A 20,334-nucleotide genomic window follows, 5' to 3' on the forward strand; every position below is an offset into this window, starting at 1 on the left:
CAGTGTTCTGCCATGGCCAGCGAGGAGCTCAGATCTCAATCCCATTGAGCACGTCTGGGACCTGTTGGATTGGAGAGTGAGGGCTAGGGTCATTCCCCCCCCAGAAATGTCCAGGAACTTGCAGGTGCCTTGGTGGAAGAGTGGGGTAACATCTCACAGCAAGAACTGACAAATCTGGTGCAGTCCATGAGGAGGAGATGCACTGCAGTACTTAATGCAGCTGGTGGCCACACCAGATACTGACTGTTACTTTTGATTTTGACCCACCCTTTGTTCAGGGACACATTATTCCATTTCTGTTAGTCACATGTCTGTGGAACTTGTTCAGTTTATGTCTCAGTTGTTGAATCTTGTTATGTTCATACAAATATTTACACATGTTAAGTTTGCTGAAAATAAACGCAGTTGACAGTGAGAGGACGTTTCTTTTTTTTCCAATGAGTACCAAGTGTTTGAATATGCACTACTTTTGCTTCGCCACAAGATGACAGGAGAGAGCTACAATCTATTCTATCTCTGCTGCTCTCATCTCCAGGCGGCTCACTGCAGTGACTGGTGCTGAAACTAAATGTTGGTATGGCAGGTTTAGTATATAAGGTTTAGTACATAAGATATTAAAGGCCTCACATTTGTACCCTATCCTGCAGATCTGCTTTTGAAATGAGATTTGAGGGACCTGGGGAGGTGGCAGAATGCATTTACACAGTAACATGGCAATGCCCATCACTCATGTAACATTAATGATATTTACCAAAAATGTGCCCTCCATGATGTGTAGAGCACAGAGCTTTCACTGGGTACTAGTCAGTGATTGATAGTACATTCATCATGACTGTCCCTCTTTCTCTCTGGTTTTGGCTTCCTCTCTTCTCTTGCTCTCTTTTTCTCCCCCCTCTCTCCCTTCTCTCTCTCTTTCTATCTCTCTCTGGCTCCCCCAGTCCCCCCTCCCATCTGAATCGGAGGCTGAGGAAAGAGGGGGCTGCTTGAATCAGAGCTTCGACACAGGAATGCCTATATATGGAGTCTGACACCATCACAGCACGCTCTCAGAGTAGCAGGTACATTGAGTGAGTGTGATCTGCTGCTATTTGTAAAGATGGAGGGGCTCCTATTGGGTGTGTGTGCAGGGGCGGGCTGGCCATCTGGTATTTCAGACAAATGTCAGATGGGCTGGTCAATGTTTTGCCTTGTGGGCCTGTCTAACTATTAATTTATTTATTTTTTCGCAAAATATCTGGTGGCTTAGGGGGGAGGGGGGGAATGGTCAGGTGGAAAAACAGCTGGCGTGTTAGAAATGCCAGAGCCGATCTTTGGTCCCAGTCCGCCCCTGTGTGAATGTGTGTGTCAAAGTGAACATGCCTGCTTGAGTGGGAGGCCAACTGTGTGTGTGTGGTGTGTGCCTGTGTGTGTGAGAGCCTCGGTGTGGAGCGTGTGCGTCAGTCTGAGTCAGATCGTTGCGTCAGTGCTGTTGCTGAGCGGAGCTCGCTCCAGGGGAAGAAACGGAGGAGAGAGCGAGGGAGGGAGGGATGAGGGGATGATGATGAGAGTAGGTAGAAGGAGGAGGAGGTGGACAGGAAGTGATGACACAAAGAGATCCAACCGCTTTAAGTGCACTTTAATATAAATGCATTTGTTTGACAATCAAATACACTTTTCAGCAACACAAGAGAACACTGATCCACAATGTCCTTTCTTCAATATATAATCATGTATACAGTCCATCTTAAACAATAGAAATGTCTCTGATATGTACAGACTGATGTATTTATACAAATGTACAAATGTGTACAACCCTTCAAAAAAATTGCATGTGCCTACATCCACAGACATAATGCATTATGCATTGAGCATCAACAGTTTCTTCTTTGTCAATTCAACACATACAATATAATACTTACACATATGTTAAACGTAGCATTTAATAGCTAGAACGTAGGAATCAATCCTTTACTTGACCGTAGACAACTCTACGTTAGCACGTCGACACCATGGGAATAGTACCATTCTCAACCCGTGTCGCTTAGGAGGAACTGAATAGAAATAGTAACCCATCACACTATTTTCAGGTCATTTTTTAAAACAAAACTTCCATTCTTGTCTAACCCCTCTCAAAAAAGAAGAATCATATAGTCATTCACATAGCCGTATTGTGCTCCACAACACCATAACTCAAGTAGAGCTACGATGTGACTGTCAGCCCATTGGTTCATGGACATAGAGAAAGAGTTCAGATAGAGTTCAGAGTTCAGCAGGACATGGCCATGCCAGGCACACAGGAGCCGCTATAAACTGCCAGCATTGCAAATATTGATGCTGCAAGAAAATCCAGCAGAGCTGCCCTTGAAGCCAAGCCCAAGAGAACGGTGACCTAAAGAGCCCACATTCAGAGTCTAATGTACAATGTGCTGGTCCTGTACACAACAGAACCACACACAGTTGTTGAGTAACTTCCAGACGATTTCCATTCGGCAACACCTTCTTGGTAAAGGCCAGAAACCTCCGTCATGCGTTCTTGCGTGTGGACATTCCAAGACCTATGTCTTCACACATTTTGTATTGTTGTTTTTCTTTTGCACACCATCACATTGATACACAAGTTCGTAATGGAGAAATAACATGAAGTCAAATGTTTTAAAATGTTCAGCCGCAAACTCAAAGCTCAAAGTATTAGGTTAGTTTGACTACAGTATTCATATGTTTAGACTTGGCCTTTCAAGCTTTGACAAGAGAGGAATACAATAAGGTCCGAGTAGAACTATGTGTCTCTCTGGAAACTGAATATTGAGGATGTGAGAGAGGGAATCTGGTCCCCTTTTGTCAGCTACTGTCAGCTGTTGTACCAGGTCAGTAGAGATTTTTGTAAACATAGACTTTCACCACATTTGTGATTTGGGTTTGCGTTGCTGCATTAGAAGCAATAATGCTCGAAGTCATTTTTCTATTGAAATATCAAAGAAGGTATTCTCATTTTTTTTTGGTTCGCAACAGGTTTTTCACTATGAGTGAATACAAATGCGGTCTGGAAGTTAAACGGCGCTTTACAAGATCAGAGGTTTTGTTACGTCTCTGACTGATCCAATCTGAAGCTCATGTTACAGAAAAGCTGTGGCACCAAATGGACCCAAAACTCAGTCAGTCATGGGTACATTCAGTTGGTAAATTTTGCACCATTATGTCAATGTTGAAAGTAAATGTGAAATTGTTTGATTTAAAAAAATAAATAAAAAATAGAAATACATGAATTAATAAATAAATGAACAAAAATATGAAGGCAATATTTGTTCTCAGTAGACATGTAGGAAATAAAGTCCTTTAGTAGTATACATTATGTATATATTTATACACTTAAATCATCTTTACTTTTCAGTAAAATAGCTCCACGAAATATGACAATATGCCATACTTAATGAAGTAAGTCACAGACTTATTTAGAACGGGGGAACACTTCCACTCCCATCTGAAAAACACAAGAGACAAAGAGGAAGGGCACATTAGTCTGGTATGTTCAGGGTTAACAAATCTTAATCCATTTATCAAACAGAGAAAGACAGTAGAACAAGTTAACTGAATGATTCTCACCTTTGTGGAAGCACTGTGGCGGCTGGTGACACTGGAGTTGATACAACTCAGATTGCTGCCCCAAGCCGGGGGCGATCGAGGCACCTGCCCCAAACATGGGTTCCAGGGCGGCCAGCTCCTCCAGGAGGGACTGGGCGCAAGGCACGGCGGGCGTGTTGGGGGCGACGGGCGTGGAGGGGGCGGAGGTGGGGGAGGCAGTGAGTCGCAGGGGAGGGGATGCTGGGATGGAGGAACAGGAAGACAGAGGTGATGACGCCACCTCGATCTCCATAGGCTCCTCCCCCAGCCCCTCCCATTCTGCCATCGCCCCGGCCTCGCTGGCCAATGTCGCCCCGCACCTTGCCGTGGGGTAACAGTGCGCCGATTGGACGCTACAGAAGTGGCTGACCCCCTCAAAGTGGGAGGGTGAGTGCCAGCACACTGGGTTGGGGGGAGATGGTGGGGGGATGGAAGGGGAGAGGGGTGGAGGGGTGGAGAAGTCCTGGAGCAGGGCTTCTAAGATGCTCTCTTCAAACAGAGAGTCATCATCATCTTGGAATACGGGGAAGTCCAGGCCTCTCCACACTTTGACGGGGTAAAACTCTCCCAGCATGTGGATAGAGTCAACATCAGCAGTGGCTACGGATGGTGAGAGGGTCGGGGGAGGGGAGGGGAGGGGGACATGGAAGGAGGGGATAGTTTGGATAAGAGAGGATCCAGGTAGAATCCCTCTGCTAAGGAGCTGATGTGCTGAGCTAAGAGGGAGATCTCTGCTCTCTCCTTATCCCTCTCTCTCTCCAGGGAGAAGAAAGAGAGACCAGGCTGTTTACCGGGGGAGGCCTCTGGGGTGAGGAGGCCCTCGAGGGGATAGTGAAAGGGCCCTAAAGGGACATCTACATACAGGGGTCCCCGAACCTCAGGCAAGGTCATCACTGTGCAGTCCCCATCCCGAGGGCTGTCAGGGGTGGGGGGTAGCTTCTCATAAATAGATCCACTGCAGGGATCGGCAGGGAAGAACAGGTCGGTGGAGGGGCCAGTGAGACACAGGGAGGAGGGGGAGCAGGGCTGGAGGCTGTGGTGGGTGGGGCAGAGGGGGAGAGGGAGGGGGCGATGGAGGTGGTGGCTGTAGCTGTGGTGGTGGAGGGAGGGGGTGTGGTGGTGCCTGTTGGGTCGAAGCTAAAGAGGGGCTCGCCGAACAGGAAGCTGCCCCCGCCCAGCTGGGGTGTGTAGGGGGCGTACACACAAACTCTTTGGTCTGCTGCTCCTGAGAGGTGGGCACTGGGGGAGTGGAAGGGGGAGGGCGGGCAGCGGGGGCTCGAGCTGGAAGGAGGGGGGCAGGAGAATGTTCTGAGTGAGGAAGTCCAGGTCTGCTACCGTGGCAACGGTAACTGGGGTGGGGGAGGAGGCAGCAGAGCGGGTTTGGACAGGGGCAGGCATCTGCTGTTGCTGGAAGAAGCTCTCCTCCTCAATAGAGGAAATACTAGAGCGAGGGTCGCCCTCCACCTGCATGGGCTCAGTGGTGGCGCCCCCTGTCTCGTCTGAGGAGCCCACACTGCTGGACACAGTCATGCTGAAGTCGAAGGACTGGGCTGAGAGGCCACTGCTGCCTGGGGTGAAGACTTGGTCTGGGCTGGACAGGCTCAGGCTGTCCTGGCGGGAGGTACTGGTACTCAGTACCAGGGTCAGCTGGGTCTGCTCTGTGCTCAGCTGCTGTCTCACTGACCACGCCTCCGCCTCACTGAGAGAGAAACAGAAAGATAAAAAGATGGAAATGGTTAGTAAGATTATCTTGTGCTCTTTGTAATCTCCTTTATATCTATTGAAAATGTGTTATGATGATCTGTCATAGGGTAGAGGTAGTACCTGATGATGTAGTTGTTGCTGCTGATAGGGTTGTCTCCTGCCTCCAGCTGCAGTACCATGTAGAGCCAGACCCAGGAGTGGTCTGCAGACTCCACCCGTACCACCATCTCAGATCTACCCTCTCCTCCCTCTCTCACTGTGGGGGAACAAAGAGAGAACATCGACATCAGACAGTGTTCTACAACTGATCACATCACAGAACTTTAATGGTGGGTTTGTAATGAAGTTTGCTCCATGTAATGGTGGATGCAGTATAATTGAGTTCACATTTGTGTTGGTGCGTCTGTGTGTGATTGTTGTGTGGTGAACTGAATTGGTACTTACACAGGCTGCAGTGCTGAGTGGAGGCGTGTGACAGGTCCTGTGGGTGGAGGAGGCTGTACCAGGAGCGAGACCTCAGGGCTGACACATCAAGGCCAAGGTAAACACTGACACTACAGGGAAGATGGAGAGAAGACATGGTAAGTCTATGTCTTCAACATACTTCTAACTATAAAGCGTACACGTCATGCCATCACTCAGACGATCTAAAGCAACAGGTGGCGTTGCCTGGTCAGTGGGTGTGACCTCACCTGTCCTGTGCATTCTGTAGCCTCATGTCTCGGCTGTGTTCAGATTGGAACGAGGCTAGGAAGAAGTTGTTCTCAGCAGCAGGAGGGATCAGAGCTGGAACTTGGTCCCCCCCAGGACCAGAGCGGGTGGGGACGGCCTCCAGAGGCGAACAGAAGCACATCCAGACGGGATTGGATGTCCAGTAGGAGCTAGGGGTGGTAGAAGAGGAGGGTGGGAAAGGGCAGCGTGCCCGGACCAGAACCAGCTTGTTCCCAGCACTCTGCCTGCGCACCGACTTGGAAGTGTTGAAACGACAACGGAATAGACGATCTGAGAGGAAGAAGAGGAAAGGAGAAATTGTGAATATCAGAAATGATCTGAGTGATATAAATGCGAGCCATTTGTAACACGTTTCTGTACCATTGGAAATAGGAAGGCGCATCTTACCTGTGTCAGGTGATGTAGGAGGGGCTAGGTTGGTCCTCATGATGAAGTGGTTAGTAGGGTCAATGATATCATACACACTGTCACCCTGGGCAACCAGATCCACCTGAAACATCGAGAAAGAGTCGTTTTAATTTAGCATATTCATGAAATCCCTGAGGCAAAATCGAAATTACAGCTAATTTACTAGTTTGCTATTTAGATTTATTTATGATATGGTCTCCCGTGAACTCACCATGGAGTGGCCGAGGTGCTCGGAGACGCTGTCTGACAGGTAGAGCAGCTTGCCTTCCCCAGTCAGCAGGAGCAGGAACCCTGGAAGCTCCTGCACCAGCTCTGACAGCTCGTGGAAAGACAGGAACCTCGCGCTTTCCTCGAGACTGCCAGCGGATCCCGATTCTAAAAAGAAAAGATGATTTGAAATGTTTTTTAAATTATGTTTTCGTCTAGCTAATGGATGTCATCATACCACAAAGGTAACGTTTATGCTCCCTGCAGTAGCTATAGAACGGCCGCATTAGATTTCAGTGCCATGGACAGCGATAGAAGCGTTTCAGCACTAGATAGCGACACTCGGCTCTAAAATAGTTTTTCACGCCAGAAGCTCAAACAAAGCACTATAATATTTACTTATATATATTCCTAAACAACATAATTCACATGTAGACATGAAATTCATCAACTGTTTCTTTCGACAAGAAATATGGCACCTGTTGATTCAAGCGGAAAGCCAAAGGTAGCATGCAACTAGCTCAGACGGATGGAAGCAACAGTTTGTCAGTATATGTTTCATTCACAAGCATTTCTTAGTTATGAATCAACAGGCTATGGGTTATACACTGGGTGTATTTGAACTTGTCTGTTATAAGCTAAGTCGCGCTTACCTTGAGAGAAGAAGACCGATTTTCTGGTGTACATGCTGGCAAGGGACATGATATGTAGGTATGAGAGCCGTGCCTTTTCCGCATCCGAGATGGGAAGCAAGTCCTTCAGGTTCCGAATCTCCGCGTTGATTTGGTCCCTTCGAGCCTTCGACGCGCCCTTCGTTGATCGATACATTGTAGCCTGTTATAGTGGTTGACTAAATTCCCTGGACTTGAAGGGGAAACTCAACTGAATATTGACCGTTGCGTCAGATGAGGTCTGAGTCTCTTTCTCCCAAGATGAGGTGTCAGAGAAAGGCTAGTAGTAATAACCTTGTCGTTTTACTATTGGAATTTCATCTCAGCTTGTTCCAGAGTAAGGCTTCAGACCTTCTCCTATCCGTTCTTTTTTCCTCTTCGGTTCCGCCACAGCGTCCAGTAAGGTTGCTGGCTAGCCGCTGGATGGCTTTCCACCGGTTCAGAGTGTGAGTGATTCGGCGGCTGTAGTAGCCGTCTCTCGCCCAGATATCCGGATCCCGTAAATCTGGTGGAGGGACTCTGCTCTCGAGTAAGTTATATAGGCTGGGATTCCGGTGACGAAGGGGGGCTCCCAACGCGCCAACACCGACGTTGTAGGAAGAGGGGGGCTAGAGAGAAGGGGGGCCGAGGGGGATTCAATGTTAGCAATGGTGAAATTCTCTCCCTCTGCCCGCTCCCCCTACTGCTCCTACCCTCTCCTTTTGGTGACTCTTTTCTGACGTCAGCTCTTCCCTCTACCCAATGATGACGTTGGCTTGATATCGGGAGCTCCGGCGACGCAAAAAGCCCGATTTGGACAAAACCGAGGAATGGGCGGAGACAAACGTAAAACGTAGACGGAGTCACCGGACTCCGGTGTAAGGGAGGGGAGGGGGAGAGGGAGAGAGAGGGGGGGCAGTGAAACTGAGAAGATTTGTTTTTATGTCTGACACCCGAGGAACGATTAATCCTCTCTGAAAATGTATCATTCCTAATATAGTGTAGGCTAGGTTATCAGTAGCCTAAATTATGCAAATGCATCTATGCCTCGCCAGACTAGCTCATAACATGTTTAATGTTATGATTATGAACGATGCGATGCCTTCTTTAAAACCGTCCACCGTCGACCTCTAGGGTAACGCATGCAGATGCATGCCAAGGTTATATATTAACAATATTCCAGCAAAAAGTTATTCTAGCATTGGTGGAAGTCTGCTTCAGGGAGAAACGCGGGACAGTGGGGCAGTGTTACATCACCAAATTCAGTCGCTTTTTGTGAATGGAATCCACCATTCTGACTGAAATTCAGTTGTCAGGCAGCGCAGTGCCTTCGGGGCTAACGCGCAAAGGAAGAGGAGAGACAGCCTAATCGCGCTGTATAGCCTATATGTTACATAAACTGCAACATACTTCCTTATAAGGTCATTTGAACGGAATGTAGCTAAGGGTGATGCTGAGCTATGTCTAGTCTATGCATTGAAACCTGGCTGATTCTTCTGGTTGAAAACCTTAGGCGTGGATTGCATCCAAACGGGGAATTATTTGGGAAAGCCTTGTAACCATTTTCACAGGTTACAGTTGCATCTTTTTTATAAGCACCCGTGTTAATATTTGCAAATTGTGTTTTTTTTTCGCTTTGTCGAAAAACATAGATCCAAACAACATGATCATAGCCCAACCCTTTCTCTATGGGCTGAACAGATAAGACCAGAGTTTGTTCTTGCCCAAAATACATTCTCTTCAATCAAACTATCGTATAAAACGTTGCCTAAATTCTTTGAAGGCTTGGGGATGGAGGCTTTGCAGCAGTCATTCGTATCTACATCTACCACTGATGTGTAAAAACCTGTGAGAAGACAGTCGGATCCAGTGAATTGTGGAAGCTCAATTTGAGATGAAATGTGATGTTTTGTGAAATGATTTGAAAGGAACTGTATGAAAGTATGTTGCAACAATGTTGTCATGGTGTTCTTACTGCGTCTTAAAGTGTAGTAAATAGTCCAAGTGATATTTGAAGCATACAAACAGTTTTGTAGAATTGTATATATTTTATAGGATACTCAAAGTATATTGGCCTAAACACACACACACACACAAACACCACACCTGTTGCAAACAGAGCACGAGCACAGAGATGAATCTCCCGGTTTCTATAAATAGCTCTCACCCGTAACTGACACATTCACTCAGTGGCGCACCCCCGCTTCTATCTCCAATTGTCCCTATTTTTAGACAGATGATTTTTTTTAAGGCTCAAAATATATGTTGCATGTTCACAAACTTCGATTTCACGGACCTTCCCTTTCCCCGCAAATGCTTTATTTTAGAGCGGCCGCAATATATTTCAGCACCATGGACAGCTACATAGACGTTCAGCTCTCCGTAGCGCTGCATCGCTCTCTAGGAGCGTTTATTACGCCTCAACATCAAACAAAACACCTGCATGTTCCTCTTTATGTATACCTACACAATAATTGTCACATAAAGTGATGGCGTTCATCAAATGTTGCTTTCCGCATATGCAGAAAGGTACAGTAACAATGGATAACGTGTTGAGACAGAGCAGTATAAACAGCTTCCCACAATTAGATCGACTTAAAGAAGTTTGCCCTTTTCGCAAATGCATATGAACAGCTTCCCACATGGCATACTGTACATGAACGATCAAATGGATCTGCATTAGCCTGCATCATTGGTATGTCTTCTATATTCATACTTTACTGACTGTTGACCTGTGTTCTTGTTTTGTGGATAAAATTACAGACAGTTTTTGAATGAAGAGAGCTACAACCACTATGCTCAGCACTGGGTAGAGTGAAAAGGGCATTTTCTCCCATGTAAGTTGTCAGGGAGGTACACTGTAAAAATTGACTGTAGAAATGACATGAAACGAATGGCAAAAAAAAGTTGCCAGTAAAAGTACTGTAAAACAACAGTGATTTACTGTAAATTATAATTACAACATGTTGCTGTAGATGTACTACAATAACTTACTGTTTATAAATAACAGCAATTTTCTGTATTATTACAGTACCTGTACACCGTTCTAATTACAATATATTATTGTACTTCTATTTTACAATAATTACTTGCATCGACGAAATGTACAGGATTTACTTGGCAACTCGAATTGCTGTTAAATTACTGTAATGTATCTGTTGTATGTGCTTTTACAGTAACATATGACATTTACAGATAAAATATGCCAACAGTACTGTAAACTTCTAAAACATTTGCATTACCAAAACAAGTAAACCAAATGTTATTAAGCATGGTTTAATGTAAAGAAAAAAAAGTGACAACACATTCTATAAGCTCCAATAGTACAACTTCGCCGTTGCTCGGTAGGAAATGCCAATAAACTGTAGCCAAATGGGCTTCATCACAAACACTTAAATTACAAACCTTTCCCCTTAGCACCTATCAAAAAGTGTACATCTGAAAATGATTAATCAGAACAGAATACAATTGTTAATTGTAACAGTCCTGGTTTGACTTAACTTCACCAAATCAAGGGTTTCCATAATAGCATTAGTTAGGATGGATGCAACCACCCCATCTACACAACTGAGAATCATCTTTCTTTACAAATGTATGTTTAATGATATTCTAGCTTGTATGTGACATAACAAATAATGATAGTTTGTAACAAGACAACAAAATGTTTTCAAATGTATCAATCTTCAAAATAGATCAACGTCCCGAATAAATATCATGTTAATGCAGCTGGTGGCCACACCAGATACTGACTGTTACTTTTGATTTTGACCACCCCCTTTGTTCAGGGACACATTATTCCATTTCTGTTAGTCACATGTCTGTGGAACTTGTTCAGTTTATGTCTCAGTTGTTGAGTCTTAGTTGTTGAGTTATGTTCATACAAACATTTACACATCTTAAGTTTGCTGAAATAAACGCAGTTGACAGTGAAAGGATGTTTATTTTTTTATGAGTTTAGTTGCTCAACTAAAAAAATTCCAATCATTTCCTCTCAACTGTAAATTACTTGTAAATCTTTTAGCAAAATGTAATACCTTCAAATCTCCATGCATTTAGCAGCTTCCGCCATTGTATTGGTTGCCAAGGGTTGGAAACTTTCCGGTAAATATCTGGAATTCTTCCAGAAATTTTCCATGGTAAGTTAGGCCCTGGAATTTGGGTAATATTGCATAAATTCATCAAAAAGTTTGCTTTTAACAGTGAACCTTTTTTGTGGGATAAAAATAAAGCAATTCTTGTGGTATATTTTGGTTAAACTATCCCCAAAACTATTCAATGGAATTGCAACCCTCTGCATCCACAGTGCATTCTTCCATCACATGTACAGATGATTCTCAAGATCTTGCACATTAATAAAATGCTATTGAGCCCACACTACTACACTGTCTGAGCCAAGGACTACATGCTTTCTGGTAAGTTTTGATTACAATACTGGGTGGGGTGAGTATATTTTATATGACATACAATATTTTTTGTTAACTAGTAAATAGTAGCCTACAGCAAACTGTGTTCAAATAATTTATAACTTGTTAACAATTTCTGCTAGTTAGTTTATGCTACCATGTGGGTTTTAGCTCTCTTGAGCCTGCTACCTTAGGAGTGTTAATTCACCTGTTTCCATACATGTTTAATTTTAAAACATTTATCTTACAAAGGAGTTGTTTAATCTAAATCCTTAACTATTTATCTGTACAGGGAATTGTATTTGTTGTTTTTTTACTCATTATTTTCTCATCTTTACAGGAAAATGCCACAATGCCTCATCTGATGCGTGGAGACATTTCACTGCAGCTAATGTAAAAGGAAAAGCTGTGTACATTAACAAATACTGTGCCAAATCATATGTGAAGAATGCAACAAAGATGCAGAATCATCTGGCCAAGTGCATAAAGTTCCCACAGCGCTCACAACAAGCAACCTCTGACAAAAGTCCCTCTACTTCTATTCGAGGTAAAAATGATGAATCAGACACCTTATCGATAGCACCAGCTCATGGTCCTCCTGGAATCAGAAGTTTTTTTGACTCAATGGAGGAACGTAGTCAGAGAAATTCTAATGAATGTCTTGCTCGAGCTTTGTACACAACTGGTTCACCGCTGATGCTCACAGGCAATGTGTATTAGAAGATATTTCTGAATGTTCTTCACCCAACATACACCCCTCAAACCTGACATGCTTTATCTACTAATTTGCTGGATGGAGAGTTCAACAGAGTTCAAGTCAAGGTCAAGCAAATCACAGAGAAAGCAGACTCTATTGCAATCATCTCTGATGGGTGGTCGAATGTTCGTGGGCAAGGAATAATTAACTACATTCTCCCCTTCAACCAGTATTCTTCAAGAGCACAGACACAAGGGACAACAGACACACCGGCCTCTACATTGCAGATGAGCTGAAGGCAGTCATCAATGACCTTGGACCACAGAAGGTATTTGCACTGGTGACAGACAATGCTGCGAACATGAATGCTGCTTGGTCTAAAGTGGAGGTGTCCTACCCTCACTTCACACCCATTGGCTGTGCTGCTCATGCATTGAATATGCTTCTCAAGGACATCATGGCACTGAAAACAATGGATACACTCTACAAGAGAGCCAAGGAAATGGTTAGGTATGTGAAGGGTCATCAAGTTATAACAGCAATTTACCTCACTAAGCAAAGTGAGAAGAATAAGAGCACCACATGGAAGCTGCCCAGCAACAGTCTCCTGGAGGGGAAGGAGTCTGTCTCTTTCTGTCTCCATATGGTAAATATATCCAATGCAAAAAACATCTACATTTGAATGGTATTAATATCAATGTGCATATATTTCCGTTAATTCCCATATATTCCCGTTAATTCCCATATACTCCGGTTAATTCCCACTGACATTTTCCACCTCTGGGTATTCCCCAAAATGTGCAATCCTAGTCTGATGTGCTCCTGTAGGTCTTCTTCTTTAAGAAATTGAAGGTCTGACTTTGCCTCTACTTGCTGGCTTGTCCAGGAGGGATGAAAGTGTCTGCTCAGGCAAATCTGGTAGCACTGACAATACTGCCTCTCTTATCTCCTCTTCCAGCGCTGTCACGGCTCTACAACAAAGGGAAAGAATGATGAAGAATCATCATTGATTTGCCCAATACCTTGTACTCTACTATGGGGTAATAATCAAGACGGTTTTCATGCTTAATGCAGATCGATTTTGAGTCCTGGGCTACTCCTGTTAGGCAGTGAATACCTAAATCAACGAGCTGCATAGCCTGCTGCCTCTCTAAAAGAAAATAAACAGAAGAGTAGCAATGGACCAGGATCAACTTCATCTCACCCATTTGCAATCCATCCTCATCTTGAGGGGTTTGTCAGGAAAATTCTCAGTTTTGAAATTGATATATTTATCAATAAGGACTTCAAGATATGCCACCTGGTCAGCAGTCATGGCTGATGCACATATATATGTCTTAGGAGCTAAATCAACTGCCATACACCACTATCTGGTTGATTTTTGATCCAATCTCCAACTGAGAGGGGGAGCACTCTCAACAGACACCACTTAGCTTCTCACTGTCAGGGCTTATCTCAGGAGGTCTGTCATTACCATCACTCCCAAGGTATTTAAATTGGCTGATGCATCTGCTCAATTCTAAATATGTAAAATGTTTCTCTTGATTGACCAAATGATTCATGAACAGTGCAAGGTCAAAAGAGACAATGCCCTTGAAGACGTCATGACCAAGGCAAGGAAGTACCTAAGCTCATAAATAGAGAATCAAATGTGACACCCCATCCACTGTCATTAGCTTCTATGTACAGTACATGTATGTACATTATCTTCTATGTACAGTACAGTACATTGTTTATAGGACTGGGCAGTTCCAGTTGACAGTGGATTAGACTCAAATGTTGCTCTGTCAATGTCACAATATCGCCAAAAATATGTTCCCCTGGCTGAAATTTTCCACAGAGCCCCCAAATACTGTAAGATCCCAGATTATCTCCAGGTATGGCACCTAAAGCACCTCTCAAAACACATCCATCTGCTAAAACAATACCACCATCCTCTAGCTCCTTAAGATGTCTTTGCAATGGGTGAAGAACTAATTCCTGTCCAAAATGCTTAAAATCTTGCTCTCTGCACAGAAAGACTAGTTGCATGTGATCAATATTTGACCTGTTCTAAGGCAACATGTCACCTAGAGTAAGATAGAAAGCAAGCACCTTGTGTTTCTTTTTCCCTGATCCCAAAGGATTTGCAACCTCAGATGCATCTCGATAAAGTATTAAGGCTAAAAATGATGCTTCTGTTTTAAATAAAGCATTGTCTGCAATATTCTGTCCATCCCAAAGATTTCCTTATCAGTGCTTTCTCATACTGTGTCTTGAATGTCTGACTCAAAAAGGGCACCAAGTGTTTTATTCATAGGGACATACTGGGCAAAGCACTCTTTCCCAGATTCATTAGTGCATAAATACAAGGGCACAGGTTCAACATAATTGAAAGTGTTTTTAAAGATAGTCTTTGATGCTGATTTGTTCGTAAAGAACCATTACAGGCCTTAAGAAGATCCTCCTTTTTCAGCTCTTCAATTACATTGTTTTAAATCATTCTCAGGTATTCCACGTACACCCACCTTCTCCTTGAGCTTTGAAAGAAAATGTGATTTACCAAGGAAATGAATATCTTGAAATTCTTCAACAGCAGACTGAATGACAGGACAGAAAACAATAACTTTGTCTGAAGCTTTTAATAAAACAGTGTAAGATTTTTTTTTAAAGAGAGCTTCATCAACACTGTCCAAGGGGCCGCCTGCCTCTAGGTCCTCTTTAAAGTCATTCTCTGTAGACACACCAGGGGTCTCAGTAACATTTTCACTTTGTCTTTCCAACACTGACTCATACAGTGGCTTGCGGAAGTAGTCACCCCCCCAACACAACATGCCTACCACCTTGAAAATGCTAAATATAGGTTTTTGTGAAACAAAAATAAATAAGGAAAAAAAACTGAAAACTTGAGCGTGCATAACTATTCAGCCACCCAAAGTCAATACTTTGTAGAGCCACCTTTTGCAGCAATTACAGCTGCAAGTCTCTGGGGGTATGTCTCTATAAGCTTGGCACATCTAGCCACTGGGATTTTTTCCCATTCTTCAAGGCAAAACTGCTCCAGCTCCTTCAATTTGGATGGGTTCCACTGGTGCACGGCAATCTTTAAGTCATACCGCAGATTCTCAATTGGATTGAGGTCTGGGCTTTGACTAGGCCATTCCAAATGTTAAATGTTTCCCCTTAAACCTCCCGAGTGTTGCTTTAGCAGTATGCTTAGGGTCATTGTCCTGCTGGAAGGTGAACCTCCATCCCAGTCTCAAATCTCTGGAAGACTGACACAGGTTTCCCTCAAGAATTTCCCTGTATTTAGTGCCATCCATCATTCCTTCAATTCTGACTGAAACAGGTTTCCCAGTCCCTGCCGATGAAAAACATCCCCACAGCATGATGCTGCCACCACCATGCTTCACTGTGGGGATGGTGTTCTTGGGTTGATGAGAGGTGTTGAGTTTGCGCCAGACATAGCGTTTTCCTTGATGGCCAAAAAGCTACATTTTAGTCTCAACTGACCATAGTACCTTCTTCCATATATTTGGGGAGTCTCCCACATGCCTTTTGGCAAACACCAAATGTGTTTGCTTATTTTTTTCTTTAAGCAATGTTTTTTTTTCTAGCCACTCTTCCGTAAGCCCAGCTGTAATGGAGAGAACAGCTTAAAGTGGTCCTATAGACAGATAATCCAATCTCCACTGTGGAGCTTTGCCACTCCTTCATGGTTATCTTTGGTCTCTTTGTTGCCTCTCTGATTAATGCCCTCCTTGCAGGTCCATGAATTTTGGTGGGTGGCCCTCTCTTGGCAGGTTTGTTATGGGGCCATATTACTTCTATTTTTTTAATAATGGCTTTAATGGTGCTCCGTAGGATGTTCAAAGTTTCTGATATTTTTATTATAACCCAACCCTGATCTGTACTCCACAACTTTGTCCCTGACCTGTTTGGAGAGCTCCATGGTCTTCATGGTGCTGCTTGCTTGGTGGCTGTCACGTTCTGACCTTTATTTCCTTTGTTTTGTATTTATTTAGTATGGTCAGGGCGTGAGTTGGGTGGGCAGTCTATGTTTGATTTTCTATGATTTGGGATTTCTATGTTTCGGCCTAGTATGGTTCTCAATCAGAGGCAGGTGTCATTAGTTGTCTCTGATTGAGAATCATACTTAGGTAGCCTGGGTTGCACTGTTTGTTTGTGGGTGATTGTCTATGTTAGTGGCTTGTGTCAGCACAGGTCTCATTTGTAGCTTCACGGTTGTCATTGGTTTATTGTTTTTGTTACTCTTTTGTATAGTGTTGCAGTGTTCAGTGTTCTCTTTATTAAAATTCACTATGAACACATATCACGCCGCATTTTGGTCCTCTGATCTTTCTCGCCTCTCCTCTTCAGATGAAGAGGAGGAAGACCGTGACAGCCCTTGCTTAGTGGTGTTGCAGATTCTGGGACCTTTCAGAACAGGTGTATATATATTGAGATCATGTGACACTTAAATAAAGTCCACCTGTGTGCAATCTAACTAATTATGTGACTTCTGAAGGTGATTGGTTGCACCAGATCTTATTTAGGGGCTTCATAGCAAAGGAGGTGAATACATATGCACGCACCACTTTTCTGTTTCTTTATTTAAATTTAAATTTTTGAAACAAGTAATTTTTTTCATTTCACTTCACCAATTTGCACCTCAAATTGCAGCCTAAATAAATGCTTCACATAGTTCAAATAACAGACACATTTCAACATCAAGTTCAGAGGAGACTGTATGAATCAGGCCTTCATGGTCAAATTGCTGCAAAGAAACCACTACTAAAGGACACCAATAAGAAGAAGAGACTTGCTTGGGTCAACAAATACGAGCAATGGACATTAGACCGGTGGTAATCTGTCCTTTGGTCTGATGAGTCCAAATTTGAGATTTTTGGTTCCAACCGCCATGTCTTTGTGAGACGCAGAGTAGGTGAACGGATGATCTATACATGTGTGGTTCCCACCGTGAAACATGGAGGAGGAGCTGTGATGGTGTGGGGGTGCTTTGCTGGTGACACTGTCAGTGATTTATTTAGAATTCAAGGCACACTTAACCAGCATGGCTGCCACAGCATTCTGCAGCGATATGCCATCCCATCTGGTTTGCGCTTAGTGGGACTATCATTTGTTTTTCACACCTCCAGGCTGTGTAATAAGATGTTTTGGGGTGAGTTGGACCACAGAGTGAAGGAAAAGCAGCCAACAAGTGCTCAGCATATGTGGGAACTTCTTCAAAACTGTTGGAAAAGCATTCCAGGTGAAGCTGGTTGAGAGAATGCCAAGAGTGTGCAAAGCTGTCATCAAGGCAAAGAAGAATATAAAATATTAAACATATTTTGATTTGTTTTACACTTTTTTGGTTACTACATGATTCCATGTGTTATTTCACAGTGCTGATGTCATCACTATTATTCTACAATGTAGAAAATGGTAAAAAATAAAGAAAATCCCTTGAGTGAGTATGTGTGTCCAAACTTTTGACTTGGTACTGTATGAGACGCAAATGTAGATTTAACAGCATGTTTTTTCACATCCCATAGAAGGGCAAATAATTTCTCTGCCCTCTTGCAAATGATCCTTCAAATGAAAAAAAAATCTGTCAAATGTTAACATATGAACGGACAAATGTCTATTGGGCAAATCACCATTTTGTCTGCTGGTTGAAATTGAGCACTTTTCACAGACCTTTGATATCCTTTGTGGTCTCTGTGTAAGTGAGATTTAAAGGCAGTAAATTGCCTGAACATTTGGGCATGCCACAATTAAAAGAGCAATTTAGTCCATTTCTATGAAGTTTCATGTGCTGTACTTATGACACTACTGTATTAGATTCATGCATACACGATTTGCACTGAAACATTTGAACTGTGTAAGGTTGATTCTGGATAATAATTTTTAAAAATGAAACAAATAAACTATCTCAGTTCAAGCTGCAGTAGCCTGTATTTATTTCTATAATCCAAATACCAAAATTAGAAGTTATATAAACAGTTCAATTCAGAATAGCAAACTAACGTTTGTGACTGAGAGTTGTTTACCTAAATTCACAGCTGTAATGCAGCTAGCTCGCCAACAAACAGACCGATTGATTACACATTCGAACCATCAAGCCATAACGGACATAACGAAAATACATCTAGAATCTATTGCATCTTGATTCAAGCAATGTTCCAATATTTAGCTAAGGGAGGGTACACCTACCTATTATCTCACGTACAAAACTATTTGGGTGAAACAGAACTTGGAATATGCTATTAATAATAATAGTTTTAGACTGAAGGCTCGCAGAGACACTTGGCGTTTTCAAACCGATTCATGGGCTCCCGATGCTAAATGTTATTTGAAAATTCAACAAATTAAATGTAGCCTACTTGCCCAAATGGCCAATTATTTACCATAGACTATGTGATTATGTTGGCTATTTTACGTCGGGAGCCGTAACCTAGTGAGAAATGGTCTTGTCATTGTATGGCTGATTAATGTAAATATGATTTAACCCACTTGATGGCTGCTTCAGTCTACAGGTCTGTACAATAATTCACCAGAAAAGACCGTGCAATGCCATAATCCGATGGGCCTAGAACTAACCGTTATTGCTGTTCATCTTCATGCCTGTATGGCAACCCAAGATGCATTGCAGTCTACATCATTATATTGTTAACGGATAAACCATGGCATTACTGTGCGTTTTTACTGTAAAAACTACAGCAATTTGTTACAGTGTAGGCCTATTGCCAGATGTCTGGCATCCAGAGATGTTTAAGGAATCTATGCTCTGGTCTGATGCTTGATGGTAGGCTACTGTGTGTCTTTACTCCAATATCAGATCATTTTCGGATCACGATTATTCAAAACACTTCATAGCTATTTCTATCCCATATTTCACCAAAAATAGTATGCATCTTTATTTTTTCGCCTGGCAGTTTCAGAAGCACATCGTGTCCTACACACTGTGTCGACGCAGCAGTGGCCTGAACAAATTGCCATCACTTCCTTTGTTGTGCTTGTCATGATAATGGCAGTCATTATGGGCAGGCATGTGAAATGGTAAGAGGGTCGCAGGGATGAGTAGCCTGTCTAATTGAGAGGACTTCAATGAATCCAATAAGGCTGTCTCATGGCTCAATGACATTATACAACGGGTGGGTCTAATCGTGAATACTGATTGGTTAAAACCGCATTCCAGCTGGTGTCTATTCCACAAGTTACCACCGGCTAAATCTATGACATTAAAATGCCTGTTTACTCTGTTCCATCAGACTGTGCAATCCACTGTCTGATCAGCCCAGCCAGGCACTTTATAAACTTAATATCCACTATAAAAAGAATCAGTATCCACCTGTTTTGAGCTCCACATTTTGAGCAAAAAAAATCTCTCTCTCAATTCAATTCAATTCAAGGGGGCTTTATTGGCATGGGAAACGTGTTAACATTGCCAAAGCAAGTGAGGTAGATAATATACAAAAGTGAAATAAACAATACAAAATTAACAGTAAACATTACACATACAGAAATGTCAAAACAATAAAGACATTACAAATGTCATATTATACATATAGATATATACAGTGTTGTAACAATGTACAAATGGTTAAAGAACACAAGGGAAAATAAATAAGCATAAATATGGGTTGTATTTACAATGGTGTTTGTTCTTCACTGGTTGTCCTTTTCTTGTGGCAACATGTCACAAATCTTGCTGCTGTGATGGCACACTGTGGAATTTCCCCCAGTAGATATGAGAGTTTATCAAAATTGGATTTGTTTTCGAATTCTTTGTGGATCTGTGTAATCTGAGGGAAATATGTATCTCTAATATGGTCATACGTTGGACAGGAGGTTAGGAAGTGCAGCTCAGTTTCCACCTCATTTTGTGGGCAGTGTGCACATAGCCTGTCTTCTCTTGAGAGCCAGGTCTGTCTATGGCGGCCTTTCTCAATAG

At 42.9% G+C, this 20,334-nt stretch overlaps 1 pseudogene; it reads right to left on the reverse strand.

The window, feature by feature from the left end:
- Positions 1 to 3,428: 3,428 nt before the first annotated feature.
- Positions 3,429 to 7,476, reverse strand: LOC115129918 (neuronal PAS domain-containing protein 4A-like; annotated as a pseudogene).
- Positions 7,477 to 20,334: the final 12,858 nt, after the last annotated feature.

This window comes from Oncorhynchus nerka, linkage group LG5 (genome assembly GCF_034236695.1).
Source record: "Oncorhynchus nerka isolate Pitt River linkage group LG5, Oner_Uvic_2.0, whole genome shotgun sequence".
In the NCBI taxonomy this organism is placed as follows: Eukaryota; Metazoa; Chordata; class Actinopteri; order Salmoniformes; family Salmonidae; genus Oncorhynchus; species Oncorhynchus nerka.